The 18,759-nt window shown below is 45.0% G+C and overlaps 1 protein-coding gene across 3 annotated transcripts in view; it reads left to right on the top strand.

The window, feature by feature from the left end:
- LOC146868458 (uncharacterized) overlaps positions 1-18,759 on the top strand; it is a 443,450-nt gene that overhangs the window by 274,902 nt on the left and 149,789 nt on the right. The gene's annotated exons all lie outside the window — the stretch shown is intronic.

Genomic DNA, 18,759 nt, shown 5'->3' on the forward strand with positions numbered 1-18,759 from the left:
GCTTCAGTGAGATAGTCTGAGAAGACTGTTTGTCTTCTGGCTATCGCGAGAATGTGTAAGAAGTCTGTCTTCCATGTAATTTCCTCATCGAGAAACTGGAACGTCAAAGGACTCTTGGCCTCTGTGGTCAGGTGAGGCCTGTGGCATCCTTCTAATCTCCATGTGTAGGAAATGGCCATTAAAAAATAAACAAACCTGTGGTCCACTCTTTGAAAGAGTAGACCCCTCCCTATTATCTTTTTTTGAAAAGGTAAAACTCTAGCATTTTCAGGAAATGTACGAATTACAACAGTGTATCACCATTCTTGGTAAGCAAACTGGTATATCCAACCCTTTTAGGAAAATGACATGATTTAAATGATAAATAGAATTATCATCTTTCTCAAAAGTACAATATCAAAATGGCTGTCCACTTTCTGACCCTTGCGCTCTAAGAACAACCTTTATTTTCACGTATTTTCCCATTCACCCAGCGTTGGCTTCTCTGCTATTGCGGTCTAACGTTGCTCCCCAACCCCCTGCCAGCCTCAAAATTTTGAAAATAAAAAGTGTTTATTATCTTCTTATTTTTCTTCCATTGAATGAGTCTTGGGGGTAAGGCTATTGTGAGCAAAGCCACGAGGGGGAGTGGTGGCCACTGCCTTTAGTGGGCATTTGGGTTTTGGTCTGCTGTCTTAGGATGGCCAAATCAGCATGCGCACTGAAGCTGTCTCCAAACAAGCTGCGTTGCGTGGTTGGAGGGAGCAGGCAGAAGCTCCCAGCCTCCCTGGGAGCGCAAATTGATGGCGCTCAGGCCAATCCTAATGCTCCTCTCATGCATGAGACCAGCAACAGGACTGGCTGCTGGGGAGGCTGGGAGCCTTTGCTGCAGCAGGGAAGAAGCAGAAGAGCGACGTTTCGGCAGTCAGCGATGTGACAGGTAAGTTCTTTTTTAATTTTTGTGTTTTCTTCATTCCCCCTCCCAAGCCCACTTCCTGGCACTTCAGCCGCTACTGCTTTCGCCCTTGCCCTTGCCCGTTCCTGCACCAAGCAATATATTGAGGCATATTTGGGGTGACCAGGCTTTGCTGGTTTACTAGGATAATCCCGTTATTCCGAGAGTGTCAACTGAACACAGAGTTTTTATGTGTTTCAGCGAAGGATAACTTAGCAGCCGCTGTCAGAAAGCAATTTAGTTAACATAAATTATATACTGTGTGTAAAAATGACATTTAATTCTCCTCAGTGCCACATTGCCTGTATTTTCTATGTTAGGGAGCGCTGTCAATTTGGTCATTCGGTTCCAATCAAGGCAAAATAGTAGTCCTACTTCTGTGTTTGTGAAAGGTCTGGGTTTTTGGTTTTTATAGTCTGGTCACCCTAAGGCAAATTCACTTCAATTGGTATTGATTACATGGAATCCCACCTGAGATGCATTCTGACCAGGGCCGGACTGGCTGTAGCAGGCACAAGGCGTTTCCCCAGGGGGCCAGCAGGGTGGGGACTGGTTTTGGGCCTCTGGGGTGCCGTTTTTGTCACCGGGGGCCTGCAATATCAGCCCTCTGTAACAAAATCGTCCAAAACCGGCCCCTTGCAAAGAATTCAGCCTCCCTGGGGCCGGCCGAGAAGTTTGCCAGGGCCTTTTTCGGTTCCCAGTATGGATCTGATTCTGACGTTACTACATCTTGCAATATAGTTTTAAGATTGTAAATCATTAGTGCCGGGGTGAAAGTTTTTCTTAGAACTCTGCTGCTGATGCTGCCAAAGGGGGTGGGTGCAGAATATCAAAATCTTCCTAGTCTGGAATCAACCTTATTCTCTTTATTCCACCACCCTTCGTTTCTAGACTATCCCACTTTTTCACTCTCTTCCTCTGAAGCTCTTGGCCAAAGTTTAATGGTGAAAAATAAGCCCTGGTCCACAAAAACGACTGCGGTATCCACCACCTGTACCCACTGCCACAAATGAATTACTGGCTTTAAGTATTAAAACACTTATTGCTTTTTAACATTCACTACAAGTGAGCCTTTACTAAGAATCATTGCTATAACGTTACAACATGCAAGTGATGAACCTTATAAAGTCGACACTCCCAAATTCACTAACCAGTCTGTAAGTCCCTGGAGTATTGACATCTCTCTGGGGCACCTGAGCGAGCCTGTCCTAACTGCGGCCTAGAGCGTCAGGGCAAGGATTTCCTTCATTCACACATGTCTCCTATATTTCAGCATTCCACGGGGTTGGGAATTAAACTATTTCGATGTATACAGGCGTGCATATACAACATTATTTTCTTCCCATCGGCATACTGGACCACTTCACTGAGGCGGCCACAGGCGCTTTTGTATTACAACACTGTTCTCAGAGTGCATGGTTAGTGTTTTTTTACTGCTCAGGAAAAATTAATCTTGAGCCTTCCTCTCAAATCAGATTATGAATGTTTTAAATATTCCTAATAATACTTTGATTTCATATAGAACTTCTAACGCATCTGTGGCATTTCTAAGCTCTGGCATGAACATGTGTTACAATTATTCAGTTTAATGGACTCAATTTACCGTGGCCAACCCTTTTGCCTCGTTTCTCAACAGCTAAGACCACATGGACAAATGATCCAATCAAATGTCTGATTTTGTAGTCATAGAATGTTCTAAAAAAGTTAGGTATTGTGTGCTGCTTGTGATGCTCTCATGACACATTTTGTTAAAGAATTCTAAAAAAGTTTTTCATATGTTTTGCTTGGTAGGACCAGTAACTGCCTGAGGTGCATGAAAGTATCTTGACAGGCAAGAGGGGTTCAGGAGTGCACCGCGGTCTCATGTGGAGGACCCCTGAAGACCACAAATACATGTGCCATGGCATTGTCCTTTAGTTCTGGCGCATGCATGACAGGCCAGGGAGTGGGTGATATTGAAAAGGTTATTTAAACTCTGAGGAAGCTCAGGAAGTTTGTTTTTTTCATGAGTGTGGAGAGTGGGGGATGAGTTGAATGTGGGAATCTCCCATCAAACCATTGACATCTATCCATCAGGGTCGCCAGAGGTTAAAGTAGGTTGACCTTCAGTACTTAATCAGCTGGTAGAGTCCTTAATTTGTAACAAAATAAATGCCAAGGACCTCATCAGGAGACCACCTCCTCATGTACCACCCATTGCAACTGGCAGTGCTGCCAATGACGGTACCTGCACAACTACTAACCATTACTCACTACAAGTGTGACAATTCAGACTGTTTGAGGCCCCCAAAGATTTAAGAATGGGTTGGGTGGCAGGCATTAGTTTTTTTTAATGTATATTGAATTGAAGTTCAGCAGATCTCTAAATTACACAAAAGGCTCCAAATGGCATTTGGGTTGACCGGACCCGTGTCAAGTTTCTGACCGACTCGGAAAAATGTCCGACCAACCGATTACGATACAAGGTAACCATTCGGTCTGTCCCACTCGGTTCCGACCAGCATTCGGAGAGTTCGAGTCTGTCGGAGCAGAATCGTAGAGCTCAACGGGCCGCGTTTCTGACCGACCGATTATGATGTCGGATTCCGACTGCCGTTCTGACTTTTTCTGTCCGACACGGATCGGCTATTGGAAACCAATTTTGGGGGCCCATAGCAGGCCCCTCATCACCTGGAGGCCATCGGCTGGGGCCCATGGGGGTTATCCATGGGTCCCCTCTTTCTAGCCATGCCCAGTGTGGCAGGCACCATGAGGTGCCTGCCAAAGGTGCACGGTTTTCCGCACCCACCCATTTCTTCATTGGGAGCCTGTGTTGTCAGTTGGACCCAGGCTCCAATTGAAGTCAATGGTAGTCCAACCGAATGGTTTTCGGTACTATTGTAATCGGTTGGTTGGACTACCCGAACCTGAGTCGGTCAGAAACCATTCCAACAAGGAGTTGGTCAGAATGCTTTCCGACCGACATCGCAATGAGGCCCTAAGTGGCGGTGCTGAGCACCGGAAACTATCGGCTCAAATTTAGCACTGGGCTGGTATTGGTTTATTTACAAACTTCTTATCCTTTTGAATATTGATAATGTGGACAACGTAAACCATAAATACACTATTGCTTCCATGCTTGTCTGATTTTTTACCCCATAAAGAGAACAACCTATTAGCTTTGCACTACCTTGCTTACTAGCCGAGCCCCCAGAGCTTGTGTAACATTTTTTTGATTCTGTTGATAAAGTCCATATTGCCATGTTCTCACTTGCTTTGAGGGTCCACCTGCCATTTCTTTGTTGGTGATGTAAAAGACAGTTGCGTCCCCACCTTGCCCCTTCCCCCCCCAAAGCTTCAAAGCAGCAACAGCAGTCAATTACTTTCATATCATAAAGCCACTAGACACAGACACCCTTCGCCTGAAGCTTTGGTTCCAGGCATGGCACAAGTTCTAAAAAAAGAAGTGGGGGGCTAACCTGGTTAATCAGTATGCAAATGGCATCACAGCGGGTGACATCGCGGCGCGTTAGGCGCGTGACATCACAGTGCGTGACATCACAGGAAGTGGCATCACAAGAAGTAACATCAGATCTTAAGCCCTCACATATAGGTTTAGCAGGTGTATCATGAGTACATTTGAGGACATTTCAAGTATACTTGCAAACCCTCCTGATTTATGCAGAAGATTCACACTTTTGTAAGCTACACTTAAAACAATGTTGCCTTTTGTCAGCGTAAAGCTTCCTCTAGCCATAGTGCTTTATAAGAAAAAATAGTGATATTTAAATTATTACAACGCCTCGGGCTAGTAAGCGTTATATAAATGCTATTTATTTTGTGCCAATACTGTGAAAGAGCAACACATCTGATGTTCTTACAGTGCATTGCATATCTCCTAAACAGAGCCTGAACAAAGTGAAAAGCTACCTCTCTAAAGTATGTGTGAAGTGCTAACCTTTGTTTCCCCTCTTGTGCATTTGGGTCTATCTGTGAGGCTCCTGACTGCTGCCAGCCAGGAGACTCAAACAAAAGGAGGCCTAATGACCCCTGAGATTCGGCCTCTGTCATGGGCACAGCAGGAGTCTGAAATATGAGAGTCCCCTCCCCTCCCCTCCCTGCCTGCACATTGTTGTGGATGGAAAGCAGACAACAATGTGCAGGTGCTGCTGAATGTGTCCCGGTGTTTAGAAATTGCACCGGAACGAATTCAGCATCTTTTTCAATGGGGCCTAACTTCTTGGCAGGATGGACGGCGTCCACCAGTGGAAAAAAGTGGGTGGACACCATCCACCCTCGTATACCCCCAACTCGTGCCCTGGTTCCAGGCATCCTTTACTTAAGCCCTCAAAAGGGTTCCTGAAGAGCAATCTTGTGTGTCTTAAAAGGCTATCTCAGAGTCCTACCCTACTATACTCGCGTCGACCAGTGCAGCCAATGCCATGTTTCAATTCAGAATTGGGTATATTCTGAACTGCTTGAAATTTGGTAGGTGTATACTATTCCTATATATTACTGTTTTGCATTCTTCCACTCACATGTCTTCTGAACTGTAGATGTTTGAGCAGTAAATAAGTACAAAATACTAAAACCCCTCTTTCTACATCATGAGAATTTGCAAATACTTGCTTGTAAATTTGGTTTCTTGTATATATGCATGTATGTATGGTGTATTTTAGGCGTGAACCAGAGCCAGTGGAGTTCTCTACAGGGTCAAACGAAAGGATACAGTTAACATGTGATTTGAGGGGTTGGTAGTTTGTGAACTGTTATAGCATCATGATGTAGTGTTCTTTGAAGAGATGCATCTTAAACTCTTTCCTGAATTGGAGCAGGTTTGGAGTAGCCCTGATGGATACAGGGATGTTGTTGCAGATCCAGAATTGATGAAGAAGGCCTCTTGACTCATTTTGATTTCTTTTAAACACTTTGTCTCCATTCTGATGGTGTCCTGACTGTGGGTGTGCTGGGAGCCACCAGAAATGGTGAGCTCATCAGCCAGATAGGTGGAGGTGTGGGTTGTGATGTCTTTGTAAATGATGCAGCTGGTTTTGAAGATGATGCAGTTTGGCAAGTGGAGCCATTGGAGTTCAATCAAATGTGGGTGATTATATTCCTTAGAGCAGAAAGGCTTGGTGGAAGACGATGGTTATTGAAGGTCGTCTAGATCTACCATTGTCCTTATGAAGTCTCAGTGCTTGGAACATGGTGGCCATGGCTTTGTGACTTTGTCCTCATGTTACAGCCTTTGTGACTTAACTGAATGTTGGTTTTTCTTTTTCATTCCATCTTCTTCAGTGTAGCTCAAGGTTTTGTGCAGGTATTTATTTGTGCGTTTGTCATTTTACGGTGCATGGCATCGCTAATGCTCCAGGACATGCTCTCAGGTCCACTGTTAGAATTTTTGGTGCTGAAATGAAATTATGCTGCCCACATCTTAATGCTGAAAAGGCATTTTGTGGCTCAATTTCTGGTGTTGACGTAGGTGGTTGTGTAGGGCTGCCTTCATGTGGCCCTGGCCCTTTTTGAACTGCCAAAAATTGGTGAGTGACTGAAGGCTCGAGCCGTATGCCTAACTCTGGCTTAGCTCATGGTCCACTTAGACCCTCCGATCCAAAACAAGCCAAGCCTTCTTGTGTCTTCTTTCTGCCACTCATGCTCAAACCTCATGCACCAATAATTAAAGATAAAAATTAATGTTTTATGTAAAACAGGAGAGCGAAAGAGCTACCCATGTAGTGGCTGAATTGCACAATGTGAAACCAAAAAACCTGTTACTAATCCCGGCTTCTCTGTCATCTACTTGAGAAAATCGTATGATCCTAGTCAAATAATGTCTTTCACTGTTCCTCTATTTGTTCATTATTCTATTATTCTATTATTGCATATGAGAAATTCTTGAAATATGAGAGTCTGGCATGTGCAGTATGCCAACACCTCTCTTGTTTGATTTAAAGACTACATTGTTACATGATGTATATTAGGAATGTAAGCTATATATTGGGTTCAGTCCTCAAATGACTTGCTTCTATGTTCATTAATGGTATTCTTGTCAGGCATCCTTGGAGGTTCATGCTAAAAAACTATTACTATTAAAAGCATCTCGAATCATTGATATGTAATCTGATATACTAACAGTGGCGGCCGGTATGTCTCGCAGGTGGCAGGGCGGGCGCAGGAAGTCGTGGGGTGGGGTGGGTGTTGTAGCGCAGGGGGTGATCGGATTTTCTTTTTAAGTACCCTGAGGCCAGGTCCTGTGTCTCTGCTCCTGCTCACCTGCCTCCAACTCTCACAGGAAAAGGAAGCAGGCAGCCAGGCTCACTCCCCTAAGCCAATCTCAATGCTGCAATGCAGCATTGGGATTGGTCAGAGCGCCGTGACACGGCGCTCGGCCAGGAGCTGGAGATGTCGACATGTTCTCCATGCAAGCTGCAATGCTCCCTGCATGGAGAATGGGGAAAGTGCGAGTGACTGGTTCGGGCGGCCCGAGAGGGCCTACCAAACAGCCATTGCGCACTTAGGAGTAGGCAAACCACTCCTCCCCTGCTCCGAGAGCGGAGCAGCCCTGCCCGACACAAAGCAGCAGGATCCGAAGCATAAAATGATAATAACTCTAAGTTATTATCATTTTATGTTTCTCACTGCTTAAAAGCAGTGGGAGACGCTCCTCCGCCATAGCGGAGGAGCCACCCCTGTTTGCTAAGGTGAAATATTATGATTGTTAAAGATTTGTATTCAATTTTGAAGAATAATTTGGTGTATTTGTACATAATGTTGGTTGCATGATTTACATGCCTGACCCGTTAATGGCTCGGCTCGTGCACTGGCTCTTAGAACCAAACCAGGCCCGTGGCTCGACTCTCCCTGTTAATTTGTTGGCTGGCCCACCTCCATGAAGTGCTACTAAACGCATGAACCCTGTTCAGCCTCCTTAGATCCCAGCAGAAAACCAGCCCTGCCCCGCCCCTTGAACGTAGAGCATGCGTGCACCGATTTCAAAATAGTAGACATTGGGGAGGCGCCCTGAGGGCACTGATGCATATCTAAAATACAGATGTTTTTTCCCCGAAAAAAAGACATATCTCTCCAGCCCTGCAATTACCCCAGTCTGCGTCCTTCAAGAAGTGTCTGCTTGTTGGCCTACATTTTGCATAAATCATGAGAGCGAGTCATGAAAATTAGAATAATGGATATATAAATAGAAAGCTGTTTTTTCAATGTGGAAAATACTTGTCATTTAGTGTAAATAAAGGCTGTTATGTAGGCTGCAGGACATCTCTTTTCATGCCTCGAATTAGCAGGCGCCATTTATGAGAAAATAGGTACAGTCACGTGTTGGCTCAAAAATATGAGCATCGTGAGCAGATCCTGGCCTTGAGAAACATGCCTGTGTATATATATATATTTAAAAAAAGTGAGCGGTGCAAGCTCGTGCGACGCTGAAGCATCCGCGCTTCAACGCCTCGTCAGGAGCAGCAAGCGCTTTATAAATACAGTTAATATCACAGTTCAGCACTTTATTCGAGATGCAGGCCACGAACGGAAGTCCGATTCACACAGTACAATTAAATGCTTTGAAAACTAACAGAAATGGACCGTCGCCCCCTAGTGGTGAACGATAATAATTACAATGTTACCCATTTTTATTAACATATACCACAAATGCAGTTGAGTCTTTTACGGATAATATAACACCTACACTGTGTGTGTGTGCGTGTGTATACACACATACACAGGTGTGTGTGTATATGTATGTATGTGTGTGTATATATATATATATATATATATGTATATATATATATATATATAGGAAACATATTAGGTGTGACTGTATTTTAGTTTAAGCGCTGTACATTTTGTGGTGACGCTTTCGTCTCCCTTGAGCCATCACGTCAGAAGTAACAACATACCTGTGAATCGCACCTTGAATATGGCATTCTTGTCTCAGCCATATGGACACATTAGAAACGTGAGATTCTGAGAGTTCTGGTGCCCAGGGATCTTTGAAAGAGGTGGTGTGAAACCTGCACTGAGTGATTGAAGCGAGTGAGTCTGCTTTTTTAAAAAAAAAAAAACATTTGCAAAGCCAATAGGTCTTTCCTTTGTGAAAGCTATTTTCTTTGACAGTGTGTTTTAGCCATTTTGTACACCAGCATGGCTGCAGTTCAAGGTAGTGGCATAGAGTAGAGCAGCGTACAGTAGAGTGGCATAGAGTGGTGTAGAGTGCCGTTGATTGGAACTGTGTAGAGTGGATTGTCATGAAGTGGCGTAGAGTGTAGTTTTGTTGGGTGGCATAAAGTGGAGTGTCGTGTAGTTGAGTGTCGTGGAGTGTTGGAAAGTGGAGTAGAGCATCATGGAGAGGCGCAGAGTGGTATATCGTGGCGTAGAGTGGGGAAAAGTAGAGTGGAGTGTCATACAATCTCATGGATTAGAGTGGATTTGCATAGAGTGTCGTGGAGTAGCATGAAGTAGAGTGTCGTGGATCAGAGTGTCGGAAAGTGGAGTAGAGCATCATGGAGAGGAGTATAGGGGGGGAAAGTAAAGTGGAGTAGAGTGGAGTGGTGTAGAATGTCGTGCAGTAGCATATAGTAGAGTGTGTAGAGTATTGCAGAGTGCAATGTCACGCATTGACATAGAGTGGAGTAGAGTTGCATAGACTGGAGTGGTGTGGAGTGTCTCAGAGTGATGTGGAATAGAGTGGCATAGAGTGGAGTGTTGTAGAGTGGTGTGGAGTGTCAAAGAGAGAAGTAGAGTGTTGTAGGGAAGAGTGGCATAGAGCTGAGTAGGTTGACAAAAAGTGGAGTGTGATGGAGTGAGTGGAAGTATCGTAAAGTGGAGTGGCATAAAGTGGAGTAGAATGTTGTGGAGTGAAGACTCATGGAGCGTCATAGAGTGGAGTAGAGTGACATAGAGTGGAGTTAAGTGGCGTGGAGTAAAGTGGCATAGAGTGGCATTGCAAGCTTGATGAGAGTGTATGTGTACTCTCATCATTAAACTGGATAATCAGAAAATGTTGTACTTACAGGGCTGCCAGGAGTTACATACAATACTGATGATGAGGGTAAGCAGAGATGCGCCAAACAAGAACCTACTCTGGTGCCTTACCAGCACCATATGTGGGTCATTTCCTCATCCTCAAAGGGTAACAAGGGTGTCAGATCAACAATGAACTTTCCTTACATCCTCTGCTGGATGTAAGGTCAGTTGGCAGCGTCACCTCTCTTTAGCCTGAGCGGTGTTCCTCTCAAACTCACTTTAAGCCATGTAAAAGATTCTTTTTCGGGCGCAGGCATTGAGTATAATTTTACGATGTGAGATGGCCTGGGGCTTTAAGGGGTGGGGGGTCTTTCAGTCCATCACCACATAAGCAATCGAGAAGGGGGCAGAGCTTAGATCCTGCTAGTGCCCCGGCGAAACCCCCCCATGTAAACCAATAAAGTCTTCTGAGGCTGCTGCAGACATACAAGTGAGGTTGTAAAACCACTAATGGATCTTGTCTGCCGAGAACCTCCGAACATGAACTTGTGAAACCAACAAAGTGTTCCATGCTCAAGCACTCAAAAGAGCACCATGCTTGTAAAACTCACATGCATACAAAATAAATGACTACACGAAGCGCAGAGACTTCCACAAATGGAAATGAAGTGCCACAGAAGTATAAGGAAACAGTCATTAGAACGGACACGGTCTGCAAAGGTTCTGCATGGAGACAATGGGTGCTTTCAATGACACAGAGGGATAACAAGGACCCAAAAGACTCTTGTAGTATCTTATGCTTATTTATATTAAGGAGCTATGACTGCAGGTAGGCTACGTCTTGAAAGCCTTGCAAGAGAATCATCAAAGCAGCCGTAGTCCCTACACTCGAGCTTCCGAAGCATTCAATGAGTGACACAATTACGCAGACCAACACTAACGCGGTGGGGATTGCACCAAAGTGCACTGTGCTCAGGAGCGACATGGAGCAGGGCTTGGAGAGAGAAGCACACAAGGAAGACACCTTAAACACACACACTCTCGTTGATTGCTTCAGAGAAAAGAATAGAAGAGTTCCTGAAAAGCAGGCACTCGTGGAAGAACAGAAGTAGCCAAGCAGAGAGGTGGTAAAAAGGCTATGCTCCATGGGAGGGACGAAGATGGGCTAAAACAAACAGAAGTAACAAACCGAAAGCAAGCAACTGTGAGTGACAAAACACCTAGCCAATGTTAAGCATGCAATGGACGGAATGTATTCCTAAGTCAGCTTTCAGCATGTCCCCGAGATGTCTTGTCTGGTAGACTTCGATTTAAAAAAGGGAGCATTTATAGCACATAACTTTACTAAAAATTCATAGGCTGTGAAAGGTACTCCTGAACTCTTCCAATACGTTCATGGTTTGCATATTCTAAGTTGAAATTTCGAGAAAATAGTGACGAGATAGTGCATTGTCAACAAAGTTTCCCTAAAATGTCTAAAATGCAGCCAGGATCAATAATGCAACTCCACATGGCCGCTCGTATTTCACTTAAAGTGCATCTAAACTCCTGCATTTCACTTCCCGCCCCTTCTAAGTAGATCGTCAATCGTCTTTTGACTGAGAGTATCCTTTGAAGAGCCTGGGTGTAAAACCTAAATACACCAATCTTTGATTAGACAGCCCTTGCAGGGTTATACTCCAGTGATGCTGCCCATGATTCAGAGACTTTACAGCTTCGGACAGCAGATGGATAACACAGATCTGTAGGATCTGTGCGTCAGACAGTGGTACTAGTTTGTATTGAAATATCCGCTTTAAATAAATATTTTCAAGTGCAACAATTGTGTCCCTGAACATCGGCTTGTAATTTTATGAAAATATGTATATTTTTTTGCTTTTTCTGCATCATCAAAAAAAGGTTTATTTGACGATGCTGAACAACATCAGTAAAAACAAAAGCAAGCTGCTGCAGTGTGATAACATGTGTGTGCATGCATCACCACAGAGCCGCCAGAATGCTTAATGATGCTGTGGCCTAATTTCTCTTTTTAAACTTTTAATTTACTGTTCCAAGACAGCAGAGCTACTCTTGGAGTGGTCAATGAAAAGATAATTATGAGAGCACATTAAATAATAAAAAGGTGCGATCTGTGAGAAGACTGGAGCTGCCAAACCCACCAAAATTGAATGCCCGGAGAACGCAATGGTGAGGGATGGGCGAGCGATGGCGGAATGGTTTGAGGGTTGAAATCAAAGCTAAAGCATGGGGGTACTAGGGAGTTACAGAGGAGTTTGTGGGGGGGGGGGAAGGGGTTTAAAAAATAAAATAAAAAAGCCAGACTGGGAGGGATGTAGGAAGGAACAAACGAGCAAAGGAGTGGATATTTGAGGGGGAAGCAGCAGCACACGCGGGAGAGAGCAGGGAACGTATGCACCGCCATGGAGAGCCTAAATAAGTAGAACAGGTAGTTTCCTGAATATAAGCAGAGGAAGGGTAAGAGTTGTCCGGTCATATGGGTGGAAAGATGTTCTGCTCCAATAGAGAGACAGACACAGGAAGGGGAAGGGAAGCCATTGAATAAGAAGGAAAGAAAGGAGATTGACAAGAAAGTAAACCAAGAGTATGCAATGGGCGGACCCAAAGCACATTTTAAGTATTGGTATTGTCCACAATTAGCCCTGCCAAGTACCATGCATCTCGGTTAGGGAAACACATCTGCAAGAATTGTGTGCATCACTGTGCAGTCTTAGAATTCTCACAGGTTTAGGTGATCAGGCCTTACTGTGCTTTTAGGGCCAACAGTGTATTTTCTTAAGAAATAAATATTTCTATATATGTCGGCTTGGAATTTAAATTCTGCTCTTGGTGGCACTATCAACAATCAGGCGAGTTGTTAGACTCATTGCTATGATGGCGAAGTCAGACCGAAAGCCCTCTGTGTGTGAGTCTGATCCCAAGTGTTCAGTATACCGGAACCGCTCCTCCCTGTCAAGGGGGCAGCCTCCTGTGCTACCTCGTCAGATGCAGACTTTAGCAGCGCTATTGATGCTCCTCTTGCGACATCAAGAGTCACCATGATGTGTCACTCTCATGGCTGGCACACTGCAGCCAAAGGAACCGTCTACTGCTCAGCTTTGACTGGGCAGACTCGGCACCTCTGTAGCCACGGAGCTGGTAGTGCATCTAGATGCCCTCCCTGGTGCCTTGCCGCGGCCTGACCTCCTTAGATCATGGAAGGTCCGGTTCCACAACGTGCCAGTGAGGTTCATCCCCAGGTGTTCCAAAGCCTCCCTCTGCCTGTGTGCTTGAGATCACAGCGAGACCCTCAATCTGGCAAGTGCATGGTGTGTCCCCATTTTTTGTAGCCTGTGTTTTTCACAAATACTGGCAGTGTGTGAATGAATGAATGAAAACGGATTTGTTATAGCGCTACAGCTCAAGAGTGTCCCGGCGCTGTAGCTGTGTGAAGCCCAGTGAGCAGCGCTATAGCTCTCCAAACAAGATGGAATTGATTTCAGCTGTGAACCCCATGGAAGAGCTCCTCTCCCTTCCAGTTGCTCCAGGGATTGTGAGGCAGACCCTTGGCGTGGTGGCCGAGTCACTCTTTACAGAGAATGTTTAAGGAAAACAACATGTGAGGTTGAACGCAAAGTACTTCAGGGTACCGAAGAAGCTGACTGCGGATGAAGGGTGCACGGGAGGATATGAGAGAGATTGTCAGAGGCGGTGGCCGAAAAAAGCCCAAGAGGAGAGTGTGAAGAAAAGTGCCTGAAGGGGTAGAAGGTACTCAAGAGTGGGTGGTGGGGGGATGCCTAAAGTGTATGGCTAAAGGGAGGCTGAGGGTGTAGAGGTCACCCCTTTGAGAGTGCTTGAGGGAAGGTCAATAAACAAAACACCTTTGGAGAATGGAGGAGAGATTACTGGAATATGGGGCTGCCAAAGACTCCCTGAGCAGGGATGGAGTAGGTGGCCGCTATGTGGAGATGAAGCAAAGAGTGTGTGAGAACAATGCAGAAGACCCCATGAAGGATGGGCAACAGAAAGAAGCAAGGTGGGTGTTGGGTAGAGTGTTTAGAGAGATTAAGGAAAGTCCCTTAGGAGAGGTGACTGCAGACACCTCTGGGAAGAATGATTACTTGGAAGTGGAGCAGACCGAGATTGGTTTAACCTATGATGTTACTTAGCTAGATGTCCCAAGGAGCCCTGGCAGGCACAATGTGCCATGCAGTCACCTGTTGGTTGCTATGTAAATCTTCTTGTTTGTGTTTTGGCAGGTATGTCCGTCTTTATCGTGAGAATAGTAATCTTGTGTTGGCTTGGACCCTCTTTGTTATCTGCCCACAAGGGGGTTGTAAATAGGAAATGTGTGTTTCAGCCGCGGATCATGACTCTGGGAGCAGCCCAGTCCATCGGTTTTAGGAGCAGGACCGCGGATGGTATGCATATGGCGGAGTCTAATATGAGGTGGCATGGTGGGCAAAATAATGATGACTAGGATGCGGCCAGAGTAGTTACCAGAGGATGAGATTAACTCATCACTTTTTTGTTTGCTTCACTAGAGTCCATTGCCGGGTTACAATCTTCCCTGCGTCTACATTTTATGACCTATTTGAAAGTAAATGTCCACAATAATTTAATGGAACATGTCTGTTCCTACAATGATTTCTTTTTCACCATACCATCAGGCCATATTTGGGGAGAAACACTCTCTCATTATATAGTTTTACTGGAAAATAAGATTGAAACTGGTAGAAAGTAGGTTTCCCATTCAGATGTTCATTAGGTCCGTTGAATAACTGTGCCTCGCTGGCAGATAACGACCCTATCAAGTCTTTCACCAATCGCATCCCTTTCTAGAATTTCCGCTAGAACTTTCATTTACCAATCCATGCTGTTTTTTTTAAATTTTATATCAATCGTCATTAATTTATTAAACAGGCAGCAGCAATTTGTAAGGTATTTAAACCATTGGCACTGCCCGTATGTACTCCCTGACCGACGAGCGTGCAATGCCGTGTAATCTCTAAGCTCATGGCGATCATGGCGATCATGGCGATCATGGTAGTGCAGGAGCCGTGAGCTAAGAGCAGCCATGACGTGCACTCAGAGAAAGACCTTATGGGTGAGGGTAAGCTGAAAGTGCGTCACTGTACTCAGCAATTATAGAGCATTAATAGCTGTGCATTGGCGAAAATAGAATGAAAGTGCGATACGTGGTGTAAACTGATCTAGGGATGTGTACCATGCTGTACCTTAGGCCGTGGTTCATGATGTGCGCTCATTAAAGCGCATGCGTGACTCTGTGCTCAGAGCAGTGCGCCACACATCATGAGGCACTTCGTGATCTAAGAATGACCACCCTGGTGTGTGGAGTGTAACCTGACATGTCTGTTTTTGTCGGGCCCTAAAAGTTCTTACTGATAATAGAGACTTTTAATATTAGCTAATGGAATCCATTCTTGTGACCTCAGAAGGATGCTTGGCTAATAGGGTGACCAACTGGCATGGGTGCAAATTCAGGACAGTTAGTGTAAAAATTCAGGTCAAGGGGCCAAAATTCAGGACGGAAGGTCCGAATTCAGGACAAAAATGTGGGACAAAAATTACATTTTAAGGACACATCAGAGGAGGTCACGCAATATTACATAAGCAAATAGACAACTAGCACAAGTCAAAATAAGTTTATATTCGGTTGAGAGAACTTTGCACTACATCTGTTGTGTGCTGGAGTGAAACTTAAATACCTGCGTTTGCATATTGGATACACCTGGGTAACATGCACCAAAATGACCCCCACCCCCCAGAGCTTGGCCCCTGGTGAGGTGACAGGAGCCCATAAACAAGCGCAGTTTGCCATGCCCTGGGCCCTGGCAGGAGGAGGCCCAGCAAATGCTGTCACTGGCCCATTATCATTCTGTATGAGAAAATCAGGCCGACAGACAGAATGATAATGGGCCGATAGCAGCCGGTGCCGGGTCGGGGAGGGGCTGCTGCAGGCCACTGATCGCAGCAGGAGCTTCAGCTGCCCCTGCAGTGAGGCTGGTTGCAGGGGGCAGCTCGCTCTAAAGTCTGAAATTACGGACAAAAGGCGTCCGTTAAAGAATTCTTCATGGACAACGGACAAGAGGCCCAAATTACGGGCAGTCCATGAAATTTAAAGACGGTTGGTCACCCTATGGGCTAATATGCCTGTCCAGAGTCGGAACAGTCCGATATTGAGTACCGGTACTTTTTTATTTTGAGAGGGAGAGTACCTGCACTTCTGAAAACTGACGTAATACGTTTAATTGGAGAGTAGACACTTCTCAGAAACAAGCAGGTACTTTTATTTTTCCATTTCAAGCACTGGCTGACATGGTTAATTAAAATTCCCCCAGTCTGTGGGTTAGTCCACTACTGAACTGCCAGACTGAAGTTCCATCCTTTATTGTTTGATTAATTAAAAATCATTACAATATGTATAAAAAACATTGAACAAACACTTCGCGCTGTGCTGCATTGGTCGCAATCAAGGAGAATGTGACGAATGAGTGGTAACATTTACAATTAGATAAACATTTCTTCCAAAAAAGAGAACGGTCACTGTCTAAAAACAGATGCAAAGTAGCGCTAAAGTGCTTTAGTACTCACAGTCCAGTGCGACATCAAGAAGCTGACATGCTACGAAAGTTGATGCAGTATTATCATAAAGTTCATCAGTGAGTACAGTCAATGGTAGGATAATAACCCGGGGGTCGAGTTTAGATCATGTGTAGTTATACACACAGTGATCCCAGGGCGTGGGTCTTACATGTGTAAGAAAGTGCATATGCATCCCCAGAAAGTCTGTACAAGAAGTCTCCGATCCTAGGAACCCTTCCCTCTCTAGTCCCCAAATGTAGACGGGAGAGAGGGGCAGGCCAGTCCTCCTTGTCACTGAAAGCCTTAAAATGGAACTTCATTCCTCTGTGGTGGAGGGAGATTAAAAGCAGTGTTGCATATGGCTGCCATGGGAAGCCTTTAAGGCGACTAACTGCAGAAAGAGTCTGGTTATTTCTGCTGTGACATTACAACAGTGGTTAAGCGGAATGGTTCACCACTGTTGTGATGTCGCGGAGGTTGCTGCTGACACTCACTTTCGCTACCTCTCCTGCTTCTTCACAGATCTTGGGGAGGCAGAAGAACATATGGGTGGCGCTGTGCGTGCGTGCGTGGGTCTGTCTCTACAGACTCAGCTGGGGAGGGAAATGAAGACGTGCTGACAAGCCGCTCTCACGCTGCCTCTGTAAGCACGGAGCCAGCTCTCCACTCTGAGAGCAGAGAGCTCTCCTTTAAGCCAGATTGGGTTTGTGCAGAGGGTGATGGGGAGTGGTGACAAGAAGCCATGTTGTTTAGGTCTCACCTGACCCAGCGCATGCACTGGTCTGGCGAGACTTATTGAGAGGGCTCCAAAAAGTGCTACCAGGCCAGCCTAGAGCTACAGTGCGCGGGCGCGCGCACCGAGCCTTACCGCGATTACTTTTGCTTTCGGCCGGACGGCCGCTTTGATGTTTAATCGTGATTGCGATCACTTTCGCGGCCGCACGGCCACTGTGCATATCCAATAGGTCTCGCTTTTGGGACCTTATAAGTAATTCGTTATGCAACTGTTGCATGGCTAAACACTTATAAGGTCCGAAAGGGCGAGACCTATTGGCTATGCCAATGCTTGTTTTTTGTGTGTTTTTTATTTATTTATTTAGATTTTTGGCAGGGAGGAGGGTTTGCAGAGGGTGGTGGGGTGGGTTTCTGGAGTCTAGGTATATATATTTTTTATATATTTGAAGAGAGGCAGGAGAAGGTTATTTACAGGGTGGTGGGGTTGGATGGCATGAGACCCGCTTTTTGTTTTTTGTTTAGTTCAAGGGGTTGGGTGTCTTGAGGGTGGTGGGGGTGAGCAGCAGGAGACAATAGATATATATATATTTTTTACAGGCTATATTTGGCTGCCCCAATATCTCCACTGCCCCGATGTTTATGTTGGAAGCAGGGGCAGATGATTGGGGATGGGGGGTCTTATACAAAATAAAGTTACCAATCTGTAAAATGTCAATTACAGGGATGTATTTCACCCTGGCGTTCTGGGGGAGCTCACAGAAAACTCTAGTTACACTTTCGTTGTCTAATTTTTACTCAGAACCCCTCAGTAAAAACATCTTGGGAATTCAGTTATTGATTTATAATTCTATATATTGTATTAAAGGGTAAACTGAAAACCTAACTTTCTCAACAAGCTGATCTTTAAATGTTGTGATTTTTTTGTCTCCCATCACTGTTGTTTTAGTACTGACTAGTCACTTTACATTTTACCACTTTAACTTTTTGTAATAGCAACGAGTTGGCTTCTTGGTGGTGCATTCTGCATTTTACAAAAATAGGTAACATACCAGCTTGTATCATGGTGCGTTCGGGGATATCTGATTGTGTATCATGGTTTAATCAGGTGCCGAAAGGGAATAATGCAAGAGTTTTTAGTGCTCTATGCAAAACTGCAGCTGATACTGAGCTGCATATACACTGATGTAAAAGGCCATTTTCGGACTACGTGTTGTAACTTGGAATCACCACTAGGTGGTGCACTAAGTTGTACCTCCGCTTTTGGAACTGCCATCCCCGGCAGTAAGCTGAAGGTACATAAATGCACTCCAGGCGCGCCTGTTTTTTTTTTTTTTTTGCGACAGTCTTGTTGGATTATGGGTATTTCCTGAGAGCAAGTACATAGGTCTCTCTAAGTCTTTTCCTGCACAGAGCAGTAACCTCCCTATAAAGGTTTCTCCGGTAAACACCTCTCACTAACAGTGCCTTGGGGCCTGCTCACTGCATTTGATTTCCTACGCTGGAATCAGCCTGTTTGTTCGCTTTGTCTGCCT

This window comes from Triturus cristatus, chromosome 1_2 (genome assembly GCF_964204655.1).
Source record: "Triturus cristatus chromosome 1_2, aTriCri1.1, whole genome shotgun sequence".
Classification (NCBI taxonomy): Eukaryota; Metazoa; Chordata; class Amphibia; order Caudata; family Salamandridae; genus Triturus; species Triturus cristatus.